Raw genomic sequence first — 14,357 nt, 5'->3', positions numbered from 1 at the left:
TCTGACATAACGATACCTCTAAATACTGCCACTGATATGAAACTGACTGCTTCTTACTTTTCTAAACACACAGTGGTATAATTAACAATATTCAATCACTTCTGTTCTTTCCTGAATATATAAAAATTAAAATACCAATTAAAAAACTATTCTTCTTGGACTTCCCTGGTGGCGCAGTGGTTGAGAGTCCGCCTGCCGATGCAGGGGATGCGGGTTCGTGCCCCGGTCCGGGAGGATCCCACGTGCCGCGGAGCGGCTGGGCCCGTGGGCCATGGCCGCTGAGCCTGCGCGTCCGGAGCCTGTGCTCCGCAACGGGAGAGGCCGCAGCGGTGAGAGGCCCGCGTACCAAAAAAAAAAAAAAAAAACTATTCTTCTCTTTAAATGTTTCTTACAGATACAATTTCAATATTTTCATTCAATAGTGGTGTGGTTTAAGAGATTTTTCATTCACAAGTCAAACAATCCACCCAAAGGGAACTGATAGTCTGTAGGTTCATTGTGCAAATAAAGAGTTTCGGAATGAAGCAACTGACTTTTCTAAAGTACAAAACATAAAATTCTTAGAAGATACATTCAATAAGCTCTACTAAGCAGCTGACCACAGAACTAGAACATTTGATAATTTTCCTGGTGAATTCAATGGAGTTCCAGATGTTTCCAAACTCAACTTGAACTCTCATCTTCAGCTTTGTATTTTGCTTTTCCAGTTTTGCTAATGACACAAACATGATTCAAATCCCTGAAGTATTCATTATAGTCAAGGGCATATCCTGCAACAAACTTGTCTGGAATTTCAAGTCTAACAAAGTCTGGTCTATATCCAACACTTCGAGGGATCCTTTTCACCAGCAAGCTTGCAACCTTGACCATCTTTGGATTATGCTGCTTGACCAAGGAAAGCAAGGTTTGCATTGTTTAGTGTCAATTATATCTTCAACAATCAAGACATTCTTTCCAGTTAAGGTTGAGAGATCATCTCCACCAATTACTTTTATGTCACCTGTTGACAGGTGACATAAAGATAAAATCTACATTTTATCTACATAAATTTTATCTACATAAAGATAAAATCTACAGTCATAGGTATAGATCTATCACTATTTCTGTTTCAGTGCTTTGATGTAATCCAGCAGATCAGCAAAGAATTTATAGCCCCCCCTTGAGCACACAGAGGGCCACGATGTGAGAGCCTTCCATCTCCTTCATCACATCTTGAGCCAGCCGTTCGGTCCAGTCCATAATTAGTCCGTGAGGAATAAACACCTTTTCCAAATCCTCAGCATAATGATTAGGTCTACAACATAAATCTAGGTCATAACCTGGTGCATCATCACTAATCACAACGCTGGGGCTGCGAGTCACCATAACGGAACTGGCTGGCGCGGGCTGATGGCAATCTGCTCTTTTTTTAAATTAATTTTTATTGGAGTATAGTTGATTTACAATGTTGTGTTAGTTTCTGCTGTACAGCAAAGTGTGGGCTACTTTAATAGGAACCTCGTAACAGTAACCTAAACAAAGGAACTACTAGGTTTTTTTCTTTTGTAAATGTATGAGCTTGTAAGCAGTCTGTGGGGCTGTGCCATTCTGATCTGGAAGGTCATTCAAACACCCAGTTTCTTACTGTCTTGTTGCTCTAACTGTCCCTTAACATGGTTTTCCTAACTTCATCACGTCTGCCTTTTAGGCAGTGAGAAGAGTGAAAGAGAAAAATAAAAGGCAGGCAGCTTCCTTTAAAATATATATATATATATTTCAAATATTGTAATATTTGCCCTTTTAACGTGTACAGGGTTTTGGTATATTCACAGAGTTGTGCAACCATCATTGCTAATTCCAGAATATTTCCATTCCTCCCAAAAGAAATCTCATGCACATTACTATGCACTCCCAATTCCTCCAGCTTGGTCATGGTATATAATCCTTTTTATATGTTCCAAGATTTAGTTTAACAGCATTTTGTTGAAGATTTTTGCATCTATATTCATAAGGTATATTGTTGTGTAGTTTTCTTGTGATATCTTTGTCTGCTTTTGGTATCATAATAACAGAATGAGCTGGGATGTATTACCTCTTCTTTTTTTGGCAGAAGAGTTTATGATTTTGCACCGTGGTCAAGTGGGATTTATTTTAGGAATGCAAGGTTGGTTAAACATAATAAAATCAATGTAATACAACATATTAATAGAATAAATGACAAAAATCACATGCATGTATATGCAGGAAAAACGTTTGACAAAATCCTTCCTTGACTTAAAAAATCAACAAACTAGGGATAGAAGGGAACTTTGTCAACCTGATAAAGGGAAACTATGAAAAACCCACAACCAATATCATACTTAATGATGAGAGACTGAAAGTTTTCCCCTAAGATCAGGAACAAGACAAGGATGTCCACTCCTGCTACTCACGTTCGATATTGTACTGTAGGTTTTACTCAGGACAATTAGGCAAGAAAAAGAAACAAAAGACAGCCAGATTGGAAAGGAAGAAATAAAAGTATCTCTATTCACAAATCACATGATCTTGTATATAGAAACTCCTGGAGAATCCCCTAAAAAAAAAAAAAAGCTATCGGACCTAGTAAATTCAGCAAGATTGCAGGATACAAAGTCAATATACAAAAATCAATTATATTTTTGTACACTAGCAATGAACAATCCAAAAGTAAAATTAAGAACACAATTCTATTTACAGTAGCATCAAAATAATCAAATACTTAGGAATACATGTGACAAATTTAACAAAAGAATGTAAGACTTGTACCCTGAAAACTACAAAACACTACTGAAAGAAATTAAAGAAAAACTAATTAAAGATAACCTTTGTTCATAGATTGGAAGACTGAATATTGTAATATGATGGCAACACTCCCCAAATTGATCTATAGATTCATTACAATTCCTATCAAAAACTCAGCTGGATTTTCTTTGTCAGAAGTTGACCAGCTAATCCTGAAATTCAGATGAAAGTACAAGGGACCCAGGATAACCAAAACAATCTTGAAAAAGGAGAACAAAATTGGAAAACTCACACTTTCCCATTTTAAAACTTACTAGAAAGCTATAGTAACCAGGACTGTGTGGTACTGGCATAAGGAATAGATTCCAAATCTATGGAGTAGAGTTGAGAGTCCAGAAATAAATGTATACATTTATAAGTAATTGATTTTGACAAGGGTGTCAAGAGCATTCAACAGAAAAAAAAAGTCATTTTAACCAGTGGTGCTGGAACAACTGTTTATACACATGCAAAGGAGTGAAGTTGGACTTCTACTTCACACCATATACAAAAATTAGTTCAAATTGATGAGAGACCTAAATATAAGAGCTAAAACTATAAAGCTCTTAGAAGAGAGCATAGGTGTACATCTTTATACCTTTGAATTAGGCACAGTTTCTTAACATGACACAAAAAGCATAAGTAATCAAAGGAAAAATAGGTAATTGGACATAATCAAAATTTTAAAATGTTTGTGCTTTGAAGAATACCATCAAGAAAGTGAAAAGACAAACACAGAATGAGAGGAAATATTTGCACATCTGATAAGGGTTGAATATCCAGGATATATAAAGAACCTTTACAACTCAATAACAATAATAACAAAAAGACAAATTACCCAATTTATAAATAGGCAAAAGTTGGGAACAGATATTTTTCCAAAGAAGGTATACAAACGGCCAACAAGCACATGAAAAATTTGTTCAACATCATTAGTCATTAGGGAAATGCAAATCAAAACCACAATAAGAGGGCTTCCCTGGTGGCACAGTGGTTGAGAGTCTGCCTGCCGATGCAGGGGACACGGGTTCGTGCCCCGGTCCGGGAAGATCCCACATGCTGCCGCAGCCTGTGCTCCGCAACGGGAGAGGCCACAACAGTGAGAGGCCCACGTACTGCAAAAAAAAAAAAAAAACCACAATAAGATACCACTTTCAACCCACTAGAAGACTATTAAAAAATAAAAGACAATAACAAGTTTTGGTGAGGGTGTGGAGAAATTAGAATCCTCATACATTGTTGGTAAGAATGTAAAAGATTTGCAGCTGCTTTGGAAAACAGTTGACTGTTCCTCAAAAAGTTTAACAGAATTACATATGACCCAGCAACTCCATTCCTAGGTATATACCCAAAAGAAATGAAAACACATGTCCACACAAAAACTTGTACATGACTATTTGTAGTAGCATTATTTATAACAGCCAAAATGTGGAAATAAATCAAACATTCATCAACTGACAAATGGACAAACAAAATGTGCTATATCCATGCAAGGAATTTTATTTGGCTATAAGAAGGAATGAAGTGTTGATACATGCTACAACATGATTGAAAACGTGCCAAGTGTGAGAAGTCAGCCACAGAAGATCACGTATTATACAATTCCATTTACATGAAATGTCTAGAGTAGGGAAATCTATAGGATGATTGGGAATGATAGCTAAAGGGTACGTATATGGTGTTTTCTTGGGGTGATAAAAACATTCTAAAATTGATTGTGGCGGTGGTACACCTCTGTGAATCCACTTAAAAACATTGAATTATACACTTTAAAAGGGTGAATTGAATGGCATGTCAGTTATATTTCAGTAAAGCTCTTACCAAAAAATAATGTTGATGGGAGATTTATTTTGCAAATTTGGCATTTCAAATAACTTGTAAAGAGGTTAAAACTTCCCTACTATTTGGAAAAATATGTACTTTAAAATATTAATTTTCCAAATAAAATTTATTTGTAAAATACTCAAAAATTATTTAGAAAATTTTTAGTTAAAATAAAATTATAATTTTGATGGAACACATTTTGAATGTATAAAAATAAACTATGAAAGTACTAAAAATATAGATGAATATTTACATAATTTGGGCAGTGGGCAAAGCCTTTCTAAGGCTAACAAGAGCAAAAATCATAAAAGAATACACTCCTTTATTTAATGACATAGTAAGAAAAAACTTAACTTATATTTTTTAAAAAACATTAAAATTGAAAGAAAAATGACAAATTTGGGAGAATATTTGCACCATGGTAGAGCAATAATTCAAAACTCATTATGTGAAGCTGTCTTAGCAATAAATGATCATCTTTTCTGTATAAGACTAGGTGTGATGGTTAATTTTCTGTGTCAATTTGACTGGAGCTAAGGGATGCCCAGATAGCTGGTAAAACATTATTTCTGTAATGAGAGAAATCCCAGAAATGTTACTTTAAAATAAATGCTCTGTGGAGCACACAGGGCACGACTAGAGAATACAGCTGAGAGGATCAGTGTGTTGGAGATGAAGGTACCGACTTGAGAAAACCACAGTGTGTTGTACTTGTATACCTGCCTCACCCATACCAGTTTACGTTGCCACAGTACTGAAGGAATGGAAAGCCTCTTCTCTGGTTCGTGTTCCAGGCACCACCTTAGGTTTCACTAATTGTGTTCATGGCAGAGGTGCACACGTAGCAGACCTTTAGAAGCTGCTTGGTAGAGTGGGAAAGGCTGCAGTGTTGAAATCGAGGTACCTACACCTGAATGTAGGTGTGCACCTCTGGGCCGGTCACTCAACCTTTTTTCTTAAACAATCCCTCAATTTTCTTTTTCTTTTTCTTTTTTTAAAAAATTTATTTATTTTATTTTTGGCTGCGTTGGGTCTTCGTTGCTGCGAGCGGGCTTTCTCTAGTTGCGCCGAGCAGGGGCTACTCTTCTTTGTGGTGCACGGGCTTCTCATCGTGGTGGCTTCTCTTGTTGTGGAGCACAGGCTCTAGGCTCACGGGCTTCAGTAGTTGTGGCACGTGGGCTCAGTAGTTGTGGCTCACGGGCTTAGTTGCTCTGCGGCATGTGGGATCTTCCTGGACCAGGGCTCGAACCCATGTCCCCTGCATTGGCAGGCAGATTCCCAACCACTGCGCCACCAGGTAAGCCCCCAATCACTCAACCTCTTGATCCTCAGTTTCTTCACAGACTGAGGATTTTTGATAATACAGGTTATAGATAATAATATGGATAAATATGATCCAAGAAGGTATAATTGATTAATACTTGTGGAATAAATAAACCTTGGCATTTGCATTTTTAAATAATTACTGAGGCATCAAGTAGGGAAAATTTCACGGGCAAGGAAAGAGTTTAGGGACTTTGTCACAAACTTTGTAATATCGAGACAACAGCTTAGTTTCTGGTATCTCAATATTTCCAACTCTCCATTCCTTAATCTTCATAGCTGGTAGGAAAATATCTACTTGTACAAATCTTCTGCAGGTTGCATTATTTTAAAATATCTGTAGAATCATTAATTCAACAGATGTTTATGGAGGACCTGCATGTGGCAGGCACACTATTCTAGGTTCTGGGGATGCAGTGGTAAAAGAAATCCCTGCTGGGTTGGAGCTTACCTTCTGTGTAGTTGTCGGAGGGCTTTACACAGTACTGTGTGTGTGTGTGTGTGTGTGTGTGTGTGTGTGTGTGTGTGTGAGCATGTGCATGCATTTACTGCTTAGTTCTGAGGTGACATCCACCTCCTCCATCCATTGGGCTTTCTTTCTCCCATGCCCATGTGAAGTACTGAATGTCTGTTTTCTTCTGGTTGATGTCAAGCACCTTGCCCTTCAGTGTTTTTCAACAGATACTTATTTGATTTTGCAGAGCCGCTAGGTGGAAAACTAACAACACAAATTTATGGCATTAAAATTTTGCAGAGCTTCAAAATTTCCATTGGAGGGAGTTCCCTGGTTGCCTAGTGGTTAGGATTCTGGACTTTCGCTGCCATGGCCCCGGTTCAATCCCTGGTCAGGGAGCTGAGATTGAGATCCCACAAGGCAAGCAGCATGGCAAAAAATTTAAAAAATAAATTCCCACTGGAGATTTATTGAGCATGTTCAGGAAATGCAGAATATTTTTTCAGAAAGATAAGTTCAGCTATGAATACTCAGCAAGTTTAGTTACCAAAGAAATGCTCTCCAAAAACACAAAATTAGAAACAAGAATGAGGGAATAACTGTAAATATAGGAAAAGTTAAAATAATTTCAAGTGAATACTTTGATCAAATACAATGCCAGTAAATTTGAAACCATAGGACGATATGGTAATTCTCTAGGATAATACAAACTTCGAAACTAAAACAATCTAATAGTGATTAAAAAAAAAAAATAGACGAATTACCATAGAGGAAATGGAGAAAGTTCTCAATAGAACTACTATTGGGACTCCTCCGTCCCAATCCCTTTTGGCATCCAGAAACAACTATATTTAACTATTTTTGTCTTCTGTTTTTCCTAGTAGTTACCACCATGTTTCTAAACAGTAAGCTCTGTGATGTATATATTTTATTTTTTTGATTTTCGTTTGTTTTTATTGGAGTATAGTTGCGTTACACTGCTGTGTCAGTTTGATATATATATTTTAGACACAATTGCCTGCCTATGATTGAATCTGAGGATTTAGCTTTCTTACACCATCCCATTCCATCTCATTTTCCCCCCTTCATCCTTTAAATATCATGATTTTTGGCTAAATTAGCATTGAGTGCTTAACTTATTTTTACTATGTATTTTTCGGGGTTTTTTGGTTTGTTTTTTTGCGGTACGCGGGCCTCTCACTGTTGTGGCCTCTCCTGTTGTGGAGCACAGTCTCCGGACGTGCAGGCTCAGCGGCCATGGCTCACGGGCCCAGCCGCTCCGCGGCATGTGGGATCTTCCTGGACCGGGGCACGAACCCGTGTCCCCTGGATCGGCAGGCGGACTCTCAACCACTGCGCCACCATGGAAGCCCGTATTGTTCGTTTTTATTGCAACTTTTTATGTTCTTTGAGCTGATAATCATCCCCTTATAATATTTTCTTACTTCCTTGTATACCTTTCTCTTACTTTAACAAAATTCTCCCACAGAATTGTAAAACTCCTTTGCACACTGTTTTTCATATACTTATTCATTATACGTAACTGTTTCATTCTACTTCTTTCTCTTTTAAAAAAACTTACCTGGCATAACTTTTCTGAACTCCTTTAGCCTATTGCCGCAAACCGAACTGGTTGCACCTTAGGCCTGCTCTGTCTCTCCTCTGTTAGGTACTCTATTTCCTTGACCCCATGCCTTCTGCTTTATACCTTTGCTTTGGTGGAGTGCATCCTCAAGTAGCTTCCTGAGAAAGGGTGCATGGGAAGTATACATTTTGGATCTTATGTATTGTTCAGAGTTCTGTTTCTGAGGCTTTAACGTACTCTAATCTGTTTACTCAAAGTGCAATTTATTATTTGTTATCTAGTGCCCATAAATCAGTGTAGGTCTATACCTCCAACGTCATGCCTTTCAAGAGAAATAAACAATCAGGAGTTCTGCTCAAAGATATGCTCAAACTGAGCTCAAATTTTTTCATCCATCAAAACTGGTCATAGGCTTCAGGTACTCCCTAGCACACTGCAGAGTACTCCTGGAGGTATGTATGTCTTGGTATGAGAAAAACAAGCCCACATTAACAACTGCACATTAAGACAAGTTGGGGAAAGCCGCAGTACAAAAGAGAAGGTGCGTTGGGAATGCGAGCCATTTTCTCGTGAATCTTATTTGCCTGCAGGACCTGCTTTAGCCCTGAAAACCCCACCTATATGTCTCAGTGGGTCAAATAGCCCAGTATACAATGGATAACATGGTGACTGGGTGTCGCATGTTCAGGCATTCGGTAACAAACCAAGGGTTTCTCAAAAGGAGGTTAGTGATTTGTCAAAGGAAGCATGAGTTTGATTTATGCTATCAGAGCTCTCTACAGGCTCCATCTATCCCTCCAATCTGGCACAGACGCCTTGGATACCATTGGAGGCCCTGGGCCACGGAAGTCAATCAAGAGAGCTTTCTGTAGCCTGGAGTGCCTGGAGCGGGTTCTCCTGCTCTGCCTGCCACTGAAAGCTGGCAGGTAAATGGGTTACTCAGTAAGGGGTCAGAGGAGCAATCCCAAATGTGGGGAAATGTTTCCTCCAAAGTATAAAGGATCCATCAAGCGTTGTGCCTCTTTTTTAGTTGTAAGGAATGAAAGGTACAGCAATCTGTCTTTCACTTTGAAGGGGATATCCAGAAATCCCCTGTGCCACCCCCACCCTCTGGCACACCTGTACTTTACCAAGGAATCTAGGGCAGTTTGTACTCCCTGATTTCTGATCAGCATGATCTCCTCGATGTACAGACGATATGATGTTCTGTGGGAGGGCGACGGGTCAAGGTCCCAGCACACTAGAGCATGACGTCCAGAGAGAGTTGAGGTAGACCTGGGTAAGACAGTAGTCTACACCGTCGCTGCCAGATAAAAGCAAACTCTCTCTGGTGCTCTCTGTCAAGGATGGAGAAGATAGCATTTGTCAGATCAGTCACCATAGAATAGGCTCTGGAGGTAAGTTTAATTGCTCCAATAAAGAGACTGTATCTGAAACAGCAACTGAAGGTAGTTACCACCGATTCATTTAACAATACAGTCATTCTCCAAGACTTGTATGTCTTCTTCAAGAGCCAAATAGGCAAGTTAAACATTGGTAGGATGTGTGGTAGGAATCCCCACTCCTGTAATCTCTGTGACTTCCCTAGGGATGCAGTAGTGGTTTACTATTTGGGGAGGAAGGGGGTAGTTTCAGTCATCCACCATAATAGCCTATCTCCATGGGTAAAGGAAGTCAGGGTAGAAATTACAACCAGTGTACGACCAGACCAAGCATGTATATTGCATATGTAGATTTAGAATATCAACCACAGGAGAGTTCATGGACTCACTGGACCCTTTTTTTTAAAAAAAATTATTTATTTAATTTATATATTTTTGGCTGCGTTGGGACTTTATTACTGCGTGTGGGCTTTCACTAGTTGCAGCAAGCGGGGGCTACTCTTCGTTGCAGTGCGCAGGCTTCTCACTGCAGTGGCTTCTCTTGTTGCGGAGCACAGGCTCTAGAGGCCCGGGCTTCAGTAGTTGTGGCACACAGGCTCAGTAGTTGTGGCTCGTGGCTCTGGAGCGCAGGCTCAGTAGTTGTGGCTCACAGGCTTAGTTACTCCGCGGCATGTGAGATCTTCCTGGACCAGAGCTTGAATCCGTGTCCCCTGCATTGGCAGGCGGATTCTTAACCACTGCGACACCGGGGAAGCCCCACTGGACCCATTGTGACATCAACTTAGGTCAAAACTCCGTTTTCCCCTGACCCCATGAGCTCACATTCCGAGCACAGTCATACTTAGTGTCCCCAGGGATTAGGATGAGCACAGAGCCAGTGTCCAATAATACTGTAAATGGCTGCCCTTTCCCCACTGCACAGCTACTCTTGTAAATGTTTGCATGTTCTCTTGGGAAAGGGTAGGAGAAGATTTTTAGTAGGCATTACTTGAGGTGCTGCCACAGGTCTTTTTCAAGAATAAGTAGCCTTGCCTTCATTCAAGGAGCTTTAGGTCTGGGGAGTGGGTAAGAAGTCTTGTCTTACATCATGATGACTCATTGGACTCCACTTCATCAAACCTCAGGTCCTTTCTGGTATGTAGATCAAGTTGAACCTTAAAGGTTTTCCACATTTTTAGTCCTAGGGGTCCTATGATCTCTTAGTCACTGTCAAAAGTTATCATTGATGGATGAAATCATTTTTATTGTGCTCACAAATTCTGTGGGTCATAAATACAGACAGGGCACTATGGGGACTGTTTATCTCTGCCCTATGATGTCTGAGGTCGTTGTAGAATTCTCGGAGGCTGGAGGCTAGCATCATCTGAAGGCTCATTTACTCTCGTATCAGAGAGTTGATGTTGGCTGTTGACGGGGGGGCCTTGGTTCCTCTCCACACAGGCCTTTCCATGTGATCTCTCTGCATGGGCTACTTTGGGCTTCCTTACAGCATAGTGTCAGAATTCCAAGGGCACACATTCCCAAGAGAGAGATTCAAGCAGAAGCTATGTCCTCTTTTCTGATTCAGCCTTAGAAGTCACATAGCATCACATACTCTGTAATCACAGTCTCATCCATGTTCTAGGGAAGGGAAACCCACACCTCTGAATAGAGGAGTGTCAGTGTCACATTGTAAGAGCATGTAAAATAGGATGGATATTGGTGCAGCCATCTTTGGAAAATACATTCTGCCACAAATAGGAAGCATCAATTTTTCATCACCCCCATCTATCAATCCTGGTTTTAGGGACTTATGGACAGGGCTTGTTGGTTTCATTCATGCAGAAATGATGTTGTAATATTTCATTAAATATATATATATATGTATATATACACACATATATACACATTATGAGCCTATCTGAAGGCATGCATGAACATTTAAGATGTTTTGTTTCATTTCTGTGTTCTGTGTGGTTGTAAGAGGATTGGCCATCTCCTCATGGATTTTAAATTATCATCATAAGCCATTGAACGAATTTTTACATGTACTGCCATGCTTAATAACTATTGAGCTTCTTCCAGATTAAAACTTCTAGTTTGGGTCTGACTTCTGTTTAGATTCGACCTCTATTTTGGGCAAAGACACCGTATTTTTATTTTCCAACTCTAGAGCTGAATGAACTATTTTCTCTTGAAAGTGGAATGTTGTTGCAAACTTTTCTCAGTTTTAATAATATCACCAACTTTAGCAGTCTACTTGAATCCAGAAGTTAAATGAATAATGTTACATTACAAAAGTGCAGATGTAATACCAACACATAGTAATACATTCTAACTAAAGGAGCGTTGGGGGTGGGTGGGAATACTCTGCTGGAGGTATTGAGCAGCTTTTCACAGGAGCATGCAAGGACAGAGGAACAATTCTTCATGAGTAGTAGTTCAGATAATTTGGGCATTTTCCAATGCCATCTCCCATGCCCCTCTCCTTCAAGCACATTAGATGATTCAGTCTTTCTGGAACATCCATCACATTCCATTTTTTCTTCTTGGACTGTCACCTTCCCAACCCATTCTCTGAGAAGCAAACTCCTGTTCAGCCGTAAAGACACAATCTTGTCACCTCTTTTGTGAAGCCTTCTCTTATTCCACCCCTACCCTCCTGAAGCCAAAATGTTCGCTTCCTCTTTTGCAATCACAAAGCACTTTGTGCATATGCTACTATTACTGCACTACATGCTCCTGGGAGGGAAGGAAGAAGAGGGGTCGGGAGTAACATCTAATCTTTGTATCCTGTACTCAGCAATCGAGAATGCTTTATTGGGGCTTCCCTGGTGGCACAGTGGTTAAGAATTCACCTGCCAATGCAGAGGACATGGGTTTGAGCCCTGGTTCGGGAAGATCCCACATGCCACGGAGCAGCTAAGCCCATGAGCCACAACTACTGAGCCTGTGTGCCTAGAGCCCGTGCTCTGCAACAAGAGAAGACACCGCAATGAGGAGCCCGCGAACCGCAACAAAGAGTAGCCCCTGCTTGCCGCAACTAGAGAAAGCCCGCGCACAGCAACGGAGAGCCAACACACAGCCAAAAATAAAATAAATAACTAAATGCAGGTTCCTAGTCCTACTGAATCAGTCTCAGGAGGGTGGGTCTTTTTGACACAGTCAGTGGTCTGTGGACCATACTTTGATGAACACTGTTTTAGGCTGGGCACCTCTCTGTACCTGCCCAGCCTGCTCTCTCTGAAGAGCTAATTTAGCATCTCCTTAGTTATTAATTTAGCATCTCCTAACTATTCTTTTTTTTTTTTTGCTGTACGTGGGCCTCTCCCTGCTGTGGCTTCTCCCGTTGCGGAACACAAGCTCTGGACACACAGGCCCAGCGGCCACGGCTCACGGGCCCAGCCGCTCCGCGGCATGCGGGACCCTCCCGGACCGGGGCACGAACCCGTGTCCCCTGAATCGGCAGGCGGACTCTCAACCACTGCACCACCAGGGAAGCCCCTAACTATTCTTAGTTAGCCTTACTTTTCACATTTTCTAAGCCATGTATTTGACCTTCAAATTCTTCCATAAGAGTATTTGCATTTAGCTTTCAGATATGGGTGTACATTCTGGAACCACCTGCCCGAGAATTTTTCAGCCGACATATAATTTCATGTTTGTTCAATTAACCTACATTCATAAGGAATGTGTGTGTGTGTGTGTGTGCATGCATGTTTGCACACAATTAATGAAGTCATGAGGCATGTGAAATAGTGTGTGGTTTATAAATGATTCAGTTATACTTTTTATTCCACAGTGCTTTTCTTTTTTTTCTTTTTCTTTCTTTTTGGCCGTGCGGCTTGCAGGATCTTAGTTCCCCAACCAGGGATTAAATCCGGGCCCCGGCAGTGAAAGTGCCAAATCCTAACCACTAGACCCCCAGGGAACTCCCCTTTTTTCTTTTTCTTCTTTTAGTGCTTTTCTGATTGTATGTATATATTGTCAGAAATGTCATTAATATTATAAATCATAGCTGACACAGAGATGTCTTACAGGATTTCAGAAAATGGAGGATTATAGTATAAAATGTAATCAAACCTGTGTTCCAGTAGATAATGTTTTAAGAATTCATTTTCTAACCAATAATTTACTTTGGAAAGTATCGAATCCACTAAACCCATTCCAGTTTTATATCTTTCAATACTATTCTCCCTAACCAAGTCAAGTCAAGGAAGAAACTGGAATCAAAAAGTTTCTTCAGTTCTCTTTCTTAGGTAATGCCTATCATAGAATCCGGCCCCCAGTGTTTAAATAGACCACGTGTCTTGTGCAATGGTTTTTTTTTAAATGACTCAGTAAAGGAAGAAAGTGAATTTTGCCTACTCTGCCCACATGATTGAAACGCAATCCTCAAGACACATCACAAAGAACCCACTCAAGAAGTGTTCTATTAAAATGTAAATTCATCGTGGTAGGCTGAAAAAGAATACTGTTACAAATCTTGATAAACCCTAAAATGAGATAATGGAAAATAAGTGATAATACATACGCAGTCAAATATTCCACATCAAGTGATGATAGTTTTTCCCTTAATAAACTCACTAGAAGTCTTTATGTTAATATACTCAGAATAGCCCACTGGATCCCCTCAACTTCCTTCATGAATGCAAAGGTCAAATTTTCTTTCTAAAAGGTAGGCACTAAACAAATATATTTTTTCACATGCTTCTTTTTCTCCTGACTTTTTAAAGAAAGTGATTTCATGCAAGTTTAGGCCGCAAATGACACAGCCTCTAGTGAAGGTTATTTGGGCGCTGATGATATTAGAAGTTGGGAAATGCTGCCTTTGCAAATGAAAAAAAAGAAAGGTCAGAACTGTATGAAAAAGTTTCTCCAAGGGAATGCCTATTGTCCTCCATGACCAAACACATTGTGTCTATAAATTCACCTAAGTGAAATTACATCTGTGGCACCAAAAACCAGCCCTGAAGCCAAATTGAGACAGAAGGGAACAAGCAAGGACTTAACAATGCATTTCTCTGGG

At 40.0% G+C, this 14,357-nt stretch overlaps 1 protein-coding gene and 1 pseudogene across 1 annotated transcript in view; one reads left to right on the top strand and one right to left on the bottom strand.

The window, feature by feature from the left end:
- The window catches only part of KCNMB4 (potassium calcium-activated channel subfamily M regulatory beta subunit 4), a 65,047-nt gene that overhangs the window by 9,426 nt on the left and 41,264 nt on the right, over positions 1-14,357 (top strand). The window lies entirely within an intron of this gene.
- Positions 653-1,365, bottom strand: LOC132597934 (hypoxanthine-guanine phosphoribosyltransferase-like; annotated as a pseudogene).

Source organism: Globicephala melas, chromosome 10 (genome assembly GCF_963455315.2).
Source record: "Globicephala melas chromosome 10, mGloMel1.2, whole genome shotgun sequence".
In the NCBI taxonomy this organism is placed as follows: Eukaryota; Metazoa; Chordata; class Mammalia; order Artiodactyla; family Delphinidae; genus Globicephala; species Globicephala melas.
This window is presented reverse-complemented; position numbering and strand designations above follow the sequence as displayed.